Here is a 17467-nt window from a genome sequence, read left to right as displayed (position 1 = left end):
GCTTTAGTTAAATCTATTATAACAGCCAAAGAACCTACAATAAAAGACACAGCCATCATAATATAGGACATTAAGAATCTTTGTACAACAATAAAAACCAGATTTTACACAAGAGAAGTCACAACTATTAAGCTATGAAGTCAACAGCATCACAGTAGCAGTACCCAGTATCTTTCTTACTCAAGTATATACACTATTTTTAAGACTTGGCTATAACAAAGACATCAGAAACTAAAATGTACGCACAATTATTTTATTAACACCATGGGTGACAATAAATAAAAAAATAAAAATACCCATAAATTCTGTAACAATTACAAACACACACATTAACAATACCACCATATATTTGTCTAAACTTTTAACGAATTTGTACACTTTAAAAATAGCACTGAGTTTTTAAAAAATACTGATAATGGCTGCCTTCTGTGTGTGTGTGTGTGTGTGTGTGTGTGTGTGTGTGTGTGTGCATGTATGTGTGCGTGCTTGCGTGTATTTCTTTTGTTTTGCAGTCTTTTGATGGAAGGCCAAGACCTTTATTTTGAATTAGTACCCACTAACTGCAATTTAAACTTTTCTCTCTTGCGTTAACCACACCACAAACCACACAAAGTATTATGTATAACTTTTACTTCTGATCTCTTTCAAGTAAAGAGAAAACTTAAAGATACATATAAAGTAACTTGCATGATATATATCTTTGGATTATTTTTAATCCTTTGTATATTTAATGTGTGCCTCTTAAAAGCAGCATGCAGTTGTGTGTGCTTTTAATACAAATCTGATTATTTTAGTCTTGTAAATAGACTATTTAGTCCATTTATATTTAATGCAATTACCCGGTACACTTGAGTTTAAACCTACCGTTTTATTGTTTTCTTTTTATTGTTATTAGTTATACATGCTTCCGTTATTTTTAGTGGTTACTCTGTTACTAGGCTGTGTCAAGACGGATACAAATGAATACTTTTGTTATTTCCCACAAACGCAAGTATTTCTTTCTTTCTTTCCTTCTTTCTTTTCTTCTTTCTTTCTTTTTTTTTCTTTCTCTTTCTTTCTTTCTTTCTTTCTTTCTTTCTTTCTTTCTTTCTTTCTTTCTTATCTTTATTTATTTTTGAGGGAGGGAGAAAGAGAGAGAGAGAGAATGCAGGGGAGGGGCAGAAAGAGAGGGAGAGAGAGAATCCCAAGCAGGCTCTGCACTATCAGCATGGCTCAATTGGAGCAGCACTCCATCCTACGAACCATGAGATCATGACCTGAGCCAAACCAAGAGTTGGATGTTTAACTGACTGAACCACTCAGGTGCCCCCAAATGCAAGTACTTTAGAACTTTAACTACTTTGCCTCTGTCCATTCTTTGTGCTTTTAATGTCATGTGTTTTGATTTATATGTATCCCTTAACCTCAGGAGACATCATCATCATCATTATTCTTAAAATTTATTTAAATCTTTCCATTTCTTTTTATTCCATTTTAACTCTATTTCTTCCTGCATTTCCATGCTTCCATCTAGGATCATTTTTCTTCTGCCTGAAGAATTCCCATTAGAATTACCTTTAGTGAACTTCTGCCAATAATGAAGACTCAGTATTTCATTGCTTAGAAATGTCTTTATTTTCCCTTAATTTTGAAAGATAATTTTACCAGGTACAAAACTTGAGGTAGGAAATTCTCTCTCTCAGCTATTTGAATATGGTTTCCACTATCTACTGCCTTCCATCATCTCTCCTGAGAAGTTGCTATTGTTTCTTTTTGAAATTGAAATCTTTTATCTGATTGCTTTTAAAAATTCTCTTCTTTTTGGCTTTTAGTTGTTTTATTCTGATCTTCCCTGGCGTGCTTCTCTGCATATTTTCCTACCTGGCATGCACAGTACTTCTCTAATCTATGGCTTGATGTTTTTCAACAGTTTGGGGAAATTACCAGCCATTATTTCTTCAAATATTGCTTATACTCCACACTCTCTTTCTTCTTATCTAGGACTGCAATTACACATTTGTTAGACTTTCTTACTATGTGCTATATGACTCTTCTAATCTGTATTTTCCTTTGTCTTTCTATATTTTATCCAGGCTTTTTTTGCCCACTTATCTTCCAATTTATTAATTCTATTTTAAAATGCTATCTATAATCTGCTTTGAAACTCTACCAATTTTTAAACTCCGTTATTGTGGTTTTTAAGATTTCAATTCAGTTACATTTACAGACTCCAGTTCTCTGCTGAAACTTTTCACCGTGTCCTCCGTTTTCTTGAAAATATTAATCATAGCAATTTAAAAGTCCAGTTCTGATAACTCTAATAAATGGTTTTCCTATAGGTCTTTTTCATTTTTTTTTCTCTGAATATTGTTTTTTCTCTGCACTTTTACTCATTTGGTCTTGCCTATTGGAATATCTGATTATATTTTATGTAATACTAGATTGTGTATAATATTTTAAAGATAGTGTGAAGCTTTTAATGATGTTATTGCCCTGCCTAGAGCATTTACTTTGCTTCTAGTGGAACATTAGCCTAAGCAGATCACTCCACTCTAATCTGGGATTAGACTGACTTTAGGGTGTATAGGGGCTGATGCTGTTCATTTTTACTCCAGGTTTGTAGCCCTTTAAGGGTCCCAACTGAAAGCTTGGTTATTTACCAGATCCTTAACACCTTCACAGACTCCAATATCTAATTTTTGTCCCTTCAGTCCCATAAACCTGCAAAAGCTTCCCTCAGTTTCTTAATTTTTTGGCTGCTTCTGAATTGGGAAATATCTTAATGGGAAAACCGCACCAAATATTAGGCTCATGTCTATTATTTGAAGATCTCAAACCCTCAATTTCTAGTCCCAGTGTCATCAAACATTTTTAAGTTCATCCCACTGTTCAAATTATTGTTGAAATGTTGATCAGATACAAACTATTCTGGCATGACTGGAAGTGAAAGTTAACTACTCCTCTAAAGATTATCACCCTAACATGTTATATCTGGATTGAACTGAACACTTTTTTGACAGTGTTTAACTCATGAACACTAAACAATGACAACCTTCAAATTAATACTTAGGAATAATACTTGGGAAATGGTCTTTTTAATATATTATTTATTTTTTTTAACATTTATTCATTTTTTGAGAGAGCAAGAGTGGGGGAGGGCAGAGAAAGAGGGAGACACAGAAGCAGAAGCAAGCTTCAGGCTCTGAACTGATAGCACAGAGCCTGATGCGGGGCTCCAACTCACAAACCACGAGATCATGATCTGAGCCGAAGTCAAAGTCGGATGCTTAACCGACTGAGCCACTCAGGCGCCCCTGGAAATGATCTTCTTAAAGGAACATTAAATATATGTGATTTGTTATTCAGACTGCTAATGGACTTTTTAATTTAAACTCTTCACATAGCCTACTCTTTCAAATAATGCAATGATAAACATCTTTGGATGTATACTTTTGTGTCATGATTTCTTGATTATTTCCTGAGTAGACTTCTGAAGGCATAATTTCTTGGTCAAAGTTGTAGACATTTTAAAGCACTGCCACATTTTTGCCCTATCGTCTCCAGAATAATCTAGCTATTTACGTGCTAATAATTAGTCTTAATTTTATGTGTGTGTCTTTAACTTTGTGGGTTTTTTTAATTTCCAGAAGGATCAGGAAAATATTTGTATCCTGGAAAATACTTTTCCCCACCCATCATCCAGTCATAAAATTTATAAAAGGAATTTTTATTTTATTCTTCACACACGGCAAAAAATCTCTTTGAGCTTGGTTCAAAATATATTAAATTTCATCCATAAAGATCTTTTATTCCTAGCAACGTGTTTGAGTTTATATCAAAGAGGGAGTTCCCATGAAATTCATGTTGTAATGCTTCAATAATTGCTGAAGTAGAGCTCTGGTGAGGAAAGTCTAACAAACAGAAGAGTAACTTAAAATTGTGCCCAAGGTGTGACATTTCCAACAAATGTGGGTGGCATAACAGTGTTTCTGCATCTTCTGTTGCCACCCGTTCGTAAAACACCATTTGGGCATGTTTAATAGAAGCCAGCATATGGTTCAGCTGAGGGAGGGAAAAGGCTCAAAAAGCTCGAGTTCTGTATGTTGGAGTGACAGGACCAAACGCTGTGTGGCTATCTCTTTAAGAAGCTACAGGAATACGGGGTGGCCTAGGGCGCCTCAACCAGGGAGGCTCACTTCAAATTACCAGCCACGTCTATTATGAAGTGTTGAAAAGAGAAAGAAAAACAAATAATAACGTTACAAAATAAAGTTTATTTTATCAAAATTAAAACTGCTTCCTTCTCTCCACTGGAGAGTAACCTTGAGATTCAACAGTCTGAGGATTACATTGCTGTAATCCCTTAGCAGTTAGTTCCACAGCGGGAGGCGCCTGCTACAGACAAAATTATAGGGTTAGGAATGTGCACAACTCTGTGACCTGATTGGCTGACTATTCCTCAGGGCTTTTGAATCAAATATTTATACATCTAAATGAGAGCAAAGAAAGGAAAATGGTTCATAAAGAGAGTCCCAGGGCATGTATTATTGAAATAACAGATGGAAATATTATATTTTTGAAACATTCTTTCTATAAAGAAGTCTTATGAAGCGTGTTTTGGTAGGATACGCTGAGCCAAAAGCGGAGGAGGGAGACAGAGAGAGGGGGAAAAAAAAGTTTTATTTTCAAATATTTGGTGTCAGCAGTATACAAAGTTCGTGCTTCCCCAAAAAAGGCAGGTCTCAAAAGGCACGGCAGCACAATGTGTCTGCAGTTTCTATTTTACATAATGGTACCAGGGGAGGAATAAATACCTCAGAAAACACTTGATTGTCACTGCCTAGTTTGTGTGTCCAGTCGCCTGAGTGTTGGCCCCTGACGTCTTTGCAGATGGCGTATGGCCTCTTGTCACTGAATTTTTCATGTTTCCTAAGATGATTGAAAGCTAAGCTAAGATCCAAGGCATCCTCTCAGAAAAGCTATTGGCCACCTCATACTTGCTGAAATTTTGGTGACAAATAGGTTAAGATTGCAGATTTTCTGCCACGTGGGCAATGTTGTTGGACCATTTAGTCAGGGTTTACAGAATAAAAATGCAGGCAGGCCGTACAAGGCAAAAAGCAAGCAAGCAAGCAGGCAGGCAGAAGGCCAAATGAAAAATTCATCACACTTGCTTTATTTTCCTCTACATGGGAGCCTGTACCCATGACAGGATCAATAGTTCAGATTTATTCTGTTGTCTTTCCAGGAAAAATACCCCACTACTAAGCAATCAATGTGACGCGTTCATGGTCAGTCCAATTTCTCCGCCATTTAGCTCTGACGACATGGTTCAGTTATTTTGCGGGTCTCAGCTATTAATTGGATCTGCTATATGATGATGTGATTTATTACATGGCAACTGGCAGTTACTCTGGCCAAGGAAAGGAAAAGAATCACAGGAACACAATTATTTTAACCCTGAATCTAGACATGATCTGTATCTACACACACACACACACACACACACACACACACACACACACACACACATTAGCCTGGGAGAAGAAATAATAGTTACGATGCAATAAATAAGGGAAGTTCACTCTCACTGAAGTCCAAGCTATTGATATTTGCTGATCAGGTGCTCTAGGTATTAGTAAGGGTTTGAGGATTTAGTTTTTGTATACAGGTTCTGAGCACCAAACAACAATTGGTTGGCAAAGGTTAAAAAACCAGTAACCTATGACTTCTGCAAAATCAGAGTGGACAATCAGATGGTCACCTCTGTCGAAAGAAAGAAGTGAGGAAGAGAAAAAGGGACAGCAACTCGCTCTCACCCACCAGTGGGGCCACCTCAGAGCAAAGCAGAAAATGCTTTAGTAATGGCTCCTTGGGTGACAGCATCTGCTCAGGGAGTTGGCTCAGAAGGCCTCAGAAGCTCAGGGCCGTAGCCAGCAGCAGTAAGGACTCTTGGCAGAGCTGCTTCCTGTACCTCTTTTGATCACAGGGCTCAAGCTTGGAGAGGTTTTCACCAGTCTTGTGGTTTCCTGGTCGTGCGTCAGTACATTCTGGCTGAAACACTTCACTTCCTTCAGGCCAGCCCCTCCACCAATGGCTCCCGGCTCCATAGCGCATTCTCTCCAGCTTTGAACTAGACTCCAAGGACACTGCTGGCTGCAGCAAGAATCCTAAACGAGAGGCTTGCAGCTGGGATACCAGCACTGCTCTTCTTGTGACGAGGAAGTAGCAAGGGGGAAAAATAGATCCAATGGAATCACACGAAAAGTCCACTGAAGCAGTGAGGCACAGAATATCATGTGTGGTTCCCATGCAATCTCTTTTCAAAGGAAGTCTGCAATAGAATTACTTGGGCAACTGGTTAAAATACAGAGATTTCCAATCTAATCTCAGGCCTTCTAAACCAGAATCTCTGGGTGGGGACGGGTAATCTGTTTTTTAAGAAGCTCCTCATAATTCTGAAGTTTCGTCACTGTCTAGTGTCATATGCCGAATTTCATAAATTAGGAAACTTCAGGCCCAGAAAAACGGGGTCACTTTGCTAAGGTAAAACAGGTAACTTGAATCTCACATACTGCTCTTTCTACTGTACCACACTGTTCCCCACTCTTTGTTTTTGTGGTTCTGTTTTGGGCTTGGGTGTTAGGCTCCTAACCATGGACTGTTTCCATGTGCTTTGTGGCCCTGAGTATTTCTCCAAAGAGGACTCATTCTGCTTCCACAGGGCCCCTTTCAAATCGCACTACCCTCAATTCAGGTAGAACTGGAAAAATATGTAAGTTCTAAACAACTATCAAAAGAGGTAGTGCTTTTGTTCAAAAATTGAAAAATTTCATTCAGAAGTTTCAGGGATATATACAGAACAAAGTTTCTGCTGCCTGATTTGGGGGAGTGGTGCAGAGTAGGAAGAGTTGAAAGGAAGACCAAAGAATTTCCTAATGAAAATGGTTTATTTCCCTCTTGGAACTGAATGGTATAAGAAACATTAAATTTTGCAATGGATCAGAAGCATCGTAAGCTGAAAACAGTACCAGGAACAACATAGGTTTTTATCATTCACATGTTACCTACTAGAGCTTAGATTGTGCCGAGAGTCAGGGACTATCTCAGAGAAGTCATAGTTCCATGTGATTAAATACTTAATTGTAAATGCATGGATGATGTTTTATAGAGTGCAAGAATAAAACTGTGTTGCATAATACAACTTTTGGAATCAGCATATCTGAATCAAAATCCCAGATCTACCACTGACTACCTGTGTGGACTTGAGGAAGTTATTTAATTTTTTTTGAGGCTTAATTTTGTTATCTATAAGATGAAGCCTGACAGGGCTCTTAGGAATATTAAGGCATGGGATGGGGAAGGAATCAGTGATGGGGTGCTGAAGTTATTCAAGAAAATAAAAGGCAAAGAAAAAAAATGTATATGAACCAAGATTATCCAAGGGGAAATACATTTAGACTAATAAGACCAAAAGAGTAACAAACTAAAAATATTTGTAGGATAGTTAACCTAAAGTCTCCGGCTGAGTGTTTTTACCAAATCTCAAGTTCTGTGCCCAGAGGAAAAACTCTACCCAACCCCAGGAGTATGTAAAGATTGTTGAGCGTGGCTTGAATGTATGCAATGGATAAACTCCATGAAATTAAGGATTTTAGCTGTTTTGTTCACTTCTGTGCCCAGTGTTTAGTTGTAGAATGAATGAATGGATTGGTAGGATCTAATAAGGGCCAAAAGCCTTCACACCTCAACAAGGGAAGAGGCTGATGAATCTGTAGTGAATATTTATCACAGGGTTTGATCCCACGACCCTGGGATCATGATCTGAGCCAAAATCATGAGTCGACACTCAATCGACTGAGCCACCCAGGCATCCCAGAGAAGTTCTGATATTAGTAACAAATTGCTCAATAAATAAAGTATTACTATTATCTCAAATTAGATGACATGTTAAGATAGCTAGAAGTTTGCCTTAAACACTTCTAAAATATTGCTACAATATAATGGAGACTTGGAGGATAAGTGTTGGAAATAGAGAGCAATTTAATAAATCCTTCTTGTATTGAGTTGAAGCCCAAAGCCATTACAGAAATTAATAAAGAAAGAAAGAAAGAAAGAAAGAAAGAAAGAAAGAAAGAAAGAAAGAGGAAGAAAGAAAGAAAGAAAGAAAGAAAGAAAGAAAGAAAGAAAGAAAGAAAGAAAGAGAGGGAGGGAGGGAGGGAAGGAAGGAAGGAAGGAAGGAAGGAAGGAAGGAAGGAAAAGACAAGTAGCAAAAAGAGCACAGGATCAAATACTTAAGCCAAATTATAAGTAAGCGGAAGCCTGTGGTTATTTTGTACCTTACTTTCTCTTAAAATACCCTTTGCATAACAAGGTCAAGTTAGTGACTATAAAATGAATCAAACTGTCATAAAGAACAAGCAGAGCTCCTAATTCACAGCTCTCTGCTGTATGTCCAGCGCCTTGGTCAGTGGAAATGATGTGGCATGGTGGGTATGAGCTCAGGCCTGGGTCAGAGAGATGAGGATTTGTCCCTCCCTAGTTCTGTGACTTCAAGCAAGCCATTCAGACTGACTGGACCTTGGTTATTTTTGTTTTTCTGCAAAAGAGAGATAAGAATACACACCTCACAAGAGTTTCATAAAGTGTGATCCAGAATCTGGTACGTTCTAAAGGCTCAACAAATGGTAACCGCCATTTTCATGATCATCATCGTTAATGTTTTTGAGATATTGAAATAACTCAGACGTATCATTTAGAAATGTGCTACATGATTTGGTGTGGAAAATGGATCCGGGAAATACGGTCATTGCTGGGCCCCCTGGGAGAAAGCCCTAAAAGTTCTATTCCCCAGCAGCAGTTGGGATGGCTATATTTAGCTTTTATATATAACCTCACAGTCACAAACTACATGCAAGTTTTACTATACACCAATTAACTTTCTGGTTACACACAATAGATTTTACCTTTTGCTGATGGAGCAACAAAGCAAAGAAAAAGGAAATACTTGGCCTGGGATCCTAAGATGAGCCATAATTATCATAACTCCCCAAATCCCAGCCCTGGGTTCAGCCAAACAAACTAGGGTTTCCATGAGGTTTAACAGTGAGTCAACCCTGGAGATATTTGGGACAATTTTAAAACAATCCAAGTCGACTTCATATTTTTTACATTGTACAAAAGAGTGAACTGAAACCGAGGAACAGGGAATACAAGACAGTGTAGTAAAGGAAGCAAGGAGTCTTTTAGGTTCTGCTGTAAAAACAAAGTAGATTTGATTCACGAGCTATAGGAAGATTATTCTGCCAACAGAGAACCAAAAGAGTGAGGTCAGTTTCAGAGAAAAATGATTAACATGGTCTGTGTGGTTACTAAGGTGGTTGCATGGAGACCTAAAATTTTTTTAAATAAAATAAGAAATATTGAGTCAAATTCTGAGAGGCTGGAGAATAGAGTAGAGAGAACACAGATGTAGCAATAAGGAGACCTGGCTCTGTTCGTCCGGAATTTCACTGCTTTATGGAATCACAGAGTTGTTCTAGAGGAGGTATCTAACCTAACCCTCCAGAATGCTTAAAAGGACACAATGAAAGTTTTTTCTAAAGAAGTATTTTAAAAACCACCCACATTATCTATCTCCCACCCACCCCCGCTGCCAACCAAAAAAAAAAAAAACCTGGAAAAATGTAACCCTAAATCCCATTCTCTTTTACCCACAAGTAAATGTTTATTAACAGTGGTATTAGATACTACAAAATATTCAAAGGCCTATAAAACTTGGATTCTACAGTTGGAAAATTCAGTTAGAGGGTAAAACATAAAAGGATATAATTATATACAGATAAATCAAGACATAATTTGATAAATTACTAAAAGATTTCTATAGAAGACTGCTATAGAAATCCATTCAAGTTGATGAGAGGCTGCTGAAAGCTGGAATAATCAAGGGAAGCAAAATAAAAGGAAGTTGGATTTGAGTTCAGACATGAAGGATTTAAACTGTTAAAGTGGAAGTGTGGGGGCTTTTATATTATACTGTAGAGTTAGAAATTTACCTTATGGACATGGGGGAGAATTATCTAAAATTTTTTTACATAGTAATGAATCTTTGGGAAGAGTCATCTAGCAAAAGTGGTTAGAGGGAGATAGTAATAAAGGAGACTCATTAGAAAACATTTGTGATAGTTCAAATGTAATAAAAAAAGTGATATAGTGATGGTTGTGGGAAATAAAATGAGACAAAGTATGTGAGAGATGTTTTGAGAGATTTCTTGAAAAAAATCTACAAAATCTGACAACTGATTAGGTGGAGAAAGTAAAGATCAGTATAAAAAACTAGGCAAGAGTGACTGTGGTTTTAAGCCTAAATTTAGAAAAACATGGTACCATTTATAGACTGAAGATATCAAAGGGGAATGTTTTGGCAAATCTTGAGAATAAAATATTCAGTAACAGTGCTCAGGGAGTGGTAATAACTGCAGAAATCAATACTGGCAGTTATGTTCAGAGATGTCATAAGAAATCAGGGGAATCTAGAGGAAATGGGAGACTAGGAACCAAATAATTTAATGCCATATTTGACAAATCCCAATTGTCTGTAAATATACCTACCTGTGGACAGGGCATCATCTACTGTGACATAAGCAGCATATCAACTTCACATGGCCTTAGAAAAATGAATAGTATAATTCGCTTAGATGTCACCAAAACCCAGGTACCCTAATGTCATTCAGGGTATATGTGGAATATGTCAACAGAATAACTTTTGTTACAGTACATAATAAGAATGATGATTTATTGCCCTAATAACTGACAAATACCTTGATAATTATGGTAGGCAGAATAATGGTCCCCCAAAGATGTCTATGTCCTAATCCCTGGACCTTACATTGCACAAGAACCTTTGCAGAGGTGATAATGTTAAGAATCTTGACAGGGGGAGATTACTCTGGATTAGCCGAGGTGGTCTTTTTTTTTTAAGTCCTTTTTTAGTAGAAGAGGCATGCAGGAGAGTCAGAGTTAGAAACAGATTTGAAGATGTTATGTTTCTAAATTTGATGATGGAGAAAGTGGCCATAAGCCAAAGAATGCAGGTAACCTCTAAAAGCTGGAAAGGGCAAAGAAACAGATTCTCCCCTAGAGCCTCTAAAAGGAATGCAGCCCTGTCAACATTCTGATATTAGCCTAGTGAGGGACTCTTGCTGAACTTGTGACCTACAGGTGTAGGATAATGAATTTGCATGTTTAAAGTCACTAAGTTAGTGGCAACTTGTTACGGAAGCAATAGGAAATTCATACAATAATATTACACGTATATTCTGAGTGATACATGCTCACTGTAGAAAATTTAAAAGATTTTTTTAATGTTTGATATAAACATCAAACTTCCCCAGCCATGACAGAACAACTAGTACCTGCCTTGCCTTCCTGTCATAAACTGCTAGGAAACTGGACAAAATGTAAGAAATATAAAAAGCAACACTTTTTCAGACACAGGGCTGTACTCTCTACAAGAAATAAGGAAAATAAAGTGAGCTCTGCAATCCCTTAGCTTTCTTCCTGAAAACACTTTTGAGACCACATTTGAATTCCAATCTTTTAGAATGGAGAGAGACCTTTCTGAACACCCACAGCATGGAGTAGAGACTCAAGAAAGATTGCACCTTAGTTGCAGGACTAGACTAACTCAAGACTTCCACTAAAGAAGCTTTAAAAAAAAAAAAAGCTGGGTGCGCCTGGGTGGCTCAGTCGGTTAAGCCTCTGACCTGTGATTTTGGCTCAGGTCATGATCTCACCATTCATGAGATCAAGACTCATGTCAGGCTCTGCACTGACAGTGCAGTGTCTGCTTGGGATTCTCTCTTTCCCCCTCTCTGTCTGCCCCTCCCCTGCTCATGCTCTCTCTCTTCCTCTCTTTCCCTCTCTCCGATTAAATAAATAAACGTTTTATGTTTAAAGCCTGAAAGAATTAAGCTGAATCACAATCTAAATCTAACTAGCACTCAAAACAAAATGCAACATCCTTTAAAAAAAAGAAAACAAAATGCACAGATTCATCAAAGTAATAGTCACCATGTCCATCAACCAATCAAAAAAGGACTAGAGAAGCAAAGAGGTTTGGAAATATAACCCGTAAGTCAAAGAAAAATGAATCAATAGAAACAGATGTAGAAATAATGGAGATGGTAGAATTAGCAGACAAGAATATTAAAACAACTCTTATAAATATAATTGTGAATTTAAATTAAAACATAAGGACAAAAAAAGTAGAACCTGTAAAAAAATCAGATTGAACTGTAGAGATGAAGTTCCTCTCTAGAGTTTCACTCGATGGGAATAACCTCAGATTAGACATTCGATAAGAAAAGATCAGTGAGGAGTGCCCGGGGGGCTCAGGTGGTTGAGTGTGCAATCAGTTCAGGTTGTGATCTTTCAGTCGTGAGATGGATTCCCACATCAGGCTCCACACTCAGGACAGAGCTGCTTAAGATTTTCTCTCTCTCTCTCCTTCTGTCCCTCTCCCCCACTCATGCTTTCTCTCTCTCTAAAAAAAATTTAAAAATTAAGATCAGTGAACTTGAAAACCTATCAAGAGAGACTGTTTAGATTCTAGAACACCAGGAAAAAATGGCTTAAGAAAAAGAGAAGACTTAGTGACTTGTGGTACAACATCATCCCCTTAACATACATATATAAATGGATTCCCGTGGAAAAACTATTTGAAGACATAAAAGCAGAAATTTTCCCAAACTTGATAAAAGGTATAACCCATACGTCCAAGAAGCCTACATAGTCAATAAGCAAAAGAAAAACCATAGGAAAGTATATCATTATTAAGCAGTCAGAGAAAAAGCCCCATTACATACAGGGGAATAAATATAAGAATGACTAATGACTTTTCACTAGAAATAAAAAAGCAAGGAGACAATGGAATAATCACTTTGAAGTGACTAATATAAAATATGTTCATCTAGAATTTGATAGTTGAGAAAAAATAAATTTCAAGCATGGGGGTAAATGAAAACCTTTAAATATAAACAAAAGCTGAGAGAAGTTGTCACTAGCAAACATCTACTAAAAGAAATATTGAAGGATGTACTTCAGGCTAAAGGAAACCAGATGGAAACCTGGATCTATATAAAAAAAACCTTTTTTAAAGCTGGAAATGGCATACATAGATAAATATACAAGATCTCTATTTACTTGCCATTTACTTTGTTTTTTAAAAATCAACTGTTTAGAGTAATAACAACGTACTTGAAGACTTATAATATGTGTAGCAATACAATCTATGACAATATTAGCATAAAGTGTAGGGCACAGCAAATGGAAGTATATGTACCGTGGTAAGGATGTTGTTTTACACATGAAGTAGTATCATGTTATTTAAAGGCAAACCTTAAGAAGTTAAAGACATATGGGCACAGTTTCCATTCAGGTCATGGTCTCATGGTTTCAGGGGTTGAAGCCCTGTGTCAGGCTCTGTGCTGACAGTGCAGAGCCTGCTTGGGATTTTCTCTCTCTCTCCCTCTCTCTGCTTCTCCCCCACTGACACTGTCTCTGTCTCTCTCGAAAATGAATTAAAAAAAAAAACAAAAAAAGAAGTTAAAGATGTACACTGTAAACCTTTGAGTAATCACTTAAGAGAAAAAAAGAGATATAGCTTGCTGTCTCAGTTAAAAGGCAGAAATTACACTGGATAAAAAAGCAAGACAAAACTATATACTGCCTAAAATAAATGCATTTTAAATATAAAGACAGAAATAGGCTAAGAATAAAAGAATGGGGAAAGATACACCAGCAAACACTACCATAAGAAAGGTGATGTGGCTATTCGAATATCAAAGTGTTATTTCAGAACAAGAAATATTAGTAGAAATTTAAAGACCATTTCATAATGATAAAGGGGTAAGTTCACCAAAAAGATGTATTCCTAAATGTGGATACAGTCAATAACAGAGCTTCAAAAACAAAAACTCATAAACATCAAAGGAGAAATAGAAAAATCCAAAATTATAATAGGATGCAAAAGCACAGCTCTCCCAGCAATAAAACAAGTTGACAGAAAATCAGTCTGTAAGGTTTGAATGCTATCAAACAACTTGAAACCAATTTGACACATACCAACAATAGCAGGATAGACGTTTTGTTCAAGTATAAATGGAACATTTTCCAAGATAGACCACATACTAGGCTATAAGACAAGTCTAGAAAAGTTAAAAGGACTGAAGTCATACAGTATATAGCTTCTGATCCCAAGAAAATTAACAAAGAAATTAGTAACAAGATATATGAAAATTCACTATATTTGAAAATTAAACAACATACTTCTCAATAACCAATGAATTAAAGAAGAAAATTAGAAAGCAAGTAAGATAAAATTTCAACTCTATGAAAATGGAAACACAAGCATATCAAAGTTTGTGGGATTCAGCTAAATCAGTGCTTGGAGATAAATTTACAGCTATAATGCCTATCTTGGAAATAAAGAATGTCTGCCATTGGTAATCTAAGCTTTCATTTTAAGAAGGTAGAAAAAAGATGATACTATTAAACATAACAGAAATATAAAGAAGGAAATTATAAAGAGCAAAAATCAGTAAAATTGAGAAGATAAATTCAATAGATAAAAATAAAAAGGCTAAGGGCTACTTCTTTAAAACATCAATGAAAATTATAAACACTTAGCTAGTTTGATCAAGAAGACAAAGATTTTCACTAACCATAATAGGAAAAAAAAAGATGAACTTGACTTAACCAACATTTTCTTAAAAATCAACTTCTGCTCTTCTAATGACATCACATGGAAATTAAAATGAAAACCACAAATGGGGGAGGGTGTCTGTAATACATATATCTGGTAATACTATACCAGGTAATATGTAATAGATATATTTGGCTTGTAGCCGAGTTTATATATATAGAAATATTTATCTGTCACTCTTGCAATTATATAAAACAATCCAATTTTCAAAAATAGGTAAAAAAAATTTGAACATACCTTTTGGAAAAGAAAATATAAAAATGGCCAGTTAGGGGAAAAAGTTTTCTACATCATCACTAATCAAGGGAACACAAAGTATTGCTACACATGCATTTAGAATGGCGACAAAATGTAAACTATCAATATCCGCTCTTTTTTATGAATGAAAAGCAATGGATACTCTCATATACTGATGGTGGAGTGTGAAATGGCATACACCCTTTTGGAAAACTGTTCAGCAATTTGTCTGACAGTACACTTACCATTTGGCCCAGTGATTTCATTTTTAGATATTTATCAGCAAAAATTGAAAACACATGTCCACAAAAAGTCTTGTATATAACTGCTCAAAACAGCTTTATTTATAATGACCCCAAACTAGAAACAACCTAAAGGTCCAGTAAGAGGTAACTGGATAAGCAGATTATGAGTACTACTCCACCAGAAAAATAAAAGGGGAATGAACTACTGACACGAGCAACAACATGAAGTTTCAGTGACATTATGTTGAGTGAAGAAAGCCAGAGACAAGAGTACATCCTCTTCTATTGTACGTACATTTTATTGTACTGCCGTATATTCCGTTATATGAAACCCAGAATAGGCGAAAGTCATTTCTGGTGACAGAAATCAGGTCAGTAGGTGCATGAGATTTGTTGACAACAAATAGTCACAAGGAACCTTTTTGGGCTGATTTTCTGCATCTTAGCCCGAATGATGGTTACATGGGTTTATATAATTGTCGATGCTTATTAATTTTTCACTTAAATTATGTGCATCTTATTCTATGTAGTTTATGTTTCAACAGCATTCATTTTAAAAGAAAAATATATACAAATCATCTATAAACCTACCACTCGATTTTGTTACAAATACTTGTAATTTGCCCCAAAATTTTACTCATAGTTAAGATTCTATGCATTGCATGATACCATTTTCTCTACTTCTATCTACCACTTATAGTCAATTTACCATGTCACCAATTATTATTTGTAGCATTAAATAACTTATTGATTCCTGCTATGTTAGTTTAATAAAACAGTATCTTATGGTTTAGATTTTCATGTTTTCACTTTATAAATAACATTCCAGTGCTCATCTCTGCACATTAATATTGTCCACATTTGCATCATTCCTTTGGGAAAGATTTCTAGAAAAGAAATACTGGGTTAGGTTAAAAGACAAAGGAAGGAGATATTTTAATATGTGGCTCCTATTATTCTGGAATCTGACTTGTAAGAATTCTACTTAGAAGCTTAGCCATATTGAGAAGCCTAGCCTGAGATTCTTTTGTTTGGAAGATACATTTTAGTTAATTAGCCGCTTAGGAACTAGGGCAAGACCTCAAGGAAGAGTTAACAAAAGAGAGTCACAAAATGCCCACAGAAGGTTTGTTCTGTTGCTGGTAGACCCTTTGCTTTGTTTTGCTGAGTCCCATTAGGATTCATCTATGAACATCCGTGGCAGGAGCTAGAGGGGACGTGAATCGTTCCACTGACTCCTCATGGTTTGCTCTCCTTACTCCTTCAGCTTTCTTTCAGATGTCTCCTTATCAGAGAGGTCTTCCCTCGCCTCTCTATGTAATTTAATGACCTCCCTGGCATCTACACACACACACACACACACACACACACACATTTTCTTCTCAGCCTGATGCATTTTTTCTTCACGGCACTTACCATCATCTGACACCTACCACACACAGAGTAGGGAAAGCAGGGATTTTTGTTTTGTTCATCATCGTTATTATTATTATATTATATTATATTATTATATCATCATTATTATTACCTCGAATGTACCTGTTCACAGGAGGCGAGCGACTGCCTCACCATAGGTCCTCAACTATTTGTTGAATGCAAGCTTGAACGAATTGAGGAACGGTAAATTGCTGACAGAAAATCCTAGAGGAAAATAAAAATAATACAAGATTGTTCTTGTGTTTGAGGAGAAACCAAACCAAAACAAAGCAAACAACTATTGGGGAAGAATTAAAATGTCTACTGGAGATGTTTGTTAGCCAAGTGTTATATTTAAATTGTTTTATAAGTTTACGATGAAAACCCAAGACCTGCCTCCCACTCTTGACAAAATCTCTAGTTAAATTTACAATGAGTGGATTTAGGGGGCAAATGTGAAATAGGCTGAGTTCTACAGCAAGTCTGACAAGGGAAATGCAGAGTCAAACAGCAAAGCACTTATAAAATAAATTTTTTAAAAGCACTTGTGGATTCTTCAGTTCTTAATCATAGATAAAGTTGTAAAGAATGATTCACCACCTGGGGCACCTGGGTGGCTCAGTCGGTTAAGCTTCTGACTTTGGCTCAAGTCATGATCTCACAGTTCATGGGTTGGAGCCCTGCGTGAAGCCCCACGAGACACAGATTCTGTGCCTCCCTCTCTTTCTCTGCCCTTCCCCACTTGTGCCCGCTCTCTCTCAAAAATAAATAAACATTAAAAAAATGATTCATCGCTCATGATTATGAGTACATGATTTTTCATTTA

The 17467-nt window shown here is 36.5% G+C and overlaps 1 long non-coding RNA gene across 2 annotated transcripts in view; it reads right to left on the bottom strand.

Annotated features, from left to right (window-relative positions):
* Window positions 1–17467, bottom strand: part of LOC109252221 (uncharacterized) — a 137031-nt gene that overhangs the window by 73909 nt on the left and 45655 nt on the right. For both annotated transcript variants that reach the window (XR_002073887.2, XR_002073891.2), the window contains exon 3: window positions 16754–16866. This is a non-coding gene — a long non-coding RNA (uncharacterized LOC109252221). The remainder of the gene's footprint in view (window positions 1–16753; window positions 16867–17467) is intronic.

Source organism: Panthera pardus, unplaced genomic scaffold (genome assembly GCF_024362965.1).
Source record: "Panthera pardus isolate Hobbes unplaced genomic scaffold, ASM2436296v1 HiC_scaffold_21, whole genome shotgun sequence".
Lineage (NCBI taxonomy): Eukaryota > Metazoa > Chordata > Mammalia > Carnivora > Felidae > Panthera > Panthera pardus.
Note: the sequence above shows the minus strand (reverse complement) of the source record. Positions and strands in the feature narration are given on the sequence as shown.